Below are 1,503 nucleotides of genomic sequence, written 5' to 3'. Positions count from 1 at the left end.
GGTAACACTTTACTTGAAGGGGTGTGCATAAGACTGACATGACACCTTCATAATCATGACATGACACGTCATGAATATGAAGGAGGTTTTATGCATGTTTATGACAACTGTCATTAAGTGTCATTCGCTCAGTTATGTCATTTTTAATGCAAATATGACATTATTTGACCTAACCCTAACCTAACCCTACCCCTACCCTTACCCCTAACCATAGCCCATAACAAAGACATCTCAAACAATGTCAGCTTTGCATTAAAAATTACATAACTGAGCAAGTGACACTTAATGACAGTTGTCATAAACATGCATAAAAAACCCTTCATATTCATGACATGTGTCATGTCATGTTTATGTAGGTGTCATGTCATGATTATGAAGGTGTCATGTCAGTCTTATGCACACCCCTTCAAGTAAAGTGTAACCGATAATTGTTTAAATTAGTATAATAATTTGACTCATCGATTTTCTTAAAAATGGTTTAAAGCCTGAAATGAGAAGTGTATCATTTTATAAACTTTTTGTTTTTGTGAAAACTTGTATCTGAACTGTATCTGAATCATGTTTTTTATTGTTTAATAGTTTACCATAGACCAGTGGTTCTTTTCCCACCGGGCCGCACTATGGTCCAAGTGCAAGTCTCACGGGCCGCATATCATTTACATATTACGTCACCAATACAAACCAACCAGAATTATAATATTATAGCCTAAATATTATGATATCTAATCGATTACATTTATTGAAATAAATAAAGAAATAATTCTACTCACCATTAATAAAACACCTGATTTCGTTTTTCTCCCTTAATATTAAATGTGTCCATTCTGAGGCTCAATTTTACCGAACTAATGGCTGCTGATGACTATTTGAATTTAATTCTGCCAAAGTGCGCGCTTGTAAGTGTTTGTTAAATGCGTAAAGTTAATTACGTGAGTACAGGTCTGCTCACGTCTGAAAATAATATATGAAAAACAAAATTATTTTACATAACAAAAGCATTATAGCTTATATTTGTTTAGTGCATTTTTAAATTAATGTAAAAAAGTCTTAAATTTGAGCTTAAAAATCCTGCAGCAACCCTGAGTTTATGTCGTCCAATTCAGAGTTTCTTACTATGAAGGGCCATACAAGCCATAATTCATTCTGGCGCTCTAACACGCTTATATTCTCTTTTAACATTCATACATTTTTGCTCTCACAGTCACATTTTAACGCACGCATTCAAATATTTACCTCTTATATTCATATATTTTACGTTTGGGTAAATCAGAAAGAGCTTTATTGCATACGCAAGGAATTTGTCTTGGTGTCAGGAGCTTCCAGTACAGAAAGTACAGACATAGTGCAGATATACATATAAATAAGGTAATAAAACAGTAATAATAAAGAGTAATAATAAAATATTCATTTAGCCCATCTGAGGTTTTTGTTTTGCGCAGCTGCTTCATGTTGCAGATATCTTTTTGTTTGTTCGCTTAACCTCTTAACTCCCCCCCCCCCCCC

This window comes from Sinocyclocheilus anshuiensis, unplaced genomic scaffold (assembly GCF_001515605.1).
Source record: "Sinocyclocheilus anshuiensis isolate Anshui unplaced genomic scaffold, SAMN03320099.WGS_v1.1 scaffold75, whole genome shotgun sequence".
NCBI lineage: Eukaryota > Metazoa > Chordata > Actinopteri > Cypriniformes > Cyprinidae > Sinocyclocheilus > Sinocyclocheilus anshuiensis.
The sequence above is the reverse complement of the archived record's forward strand: the minus strand, read 5'-3'. Positions refer to the sequence as shown.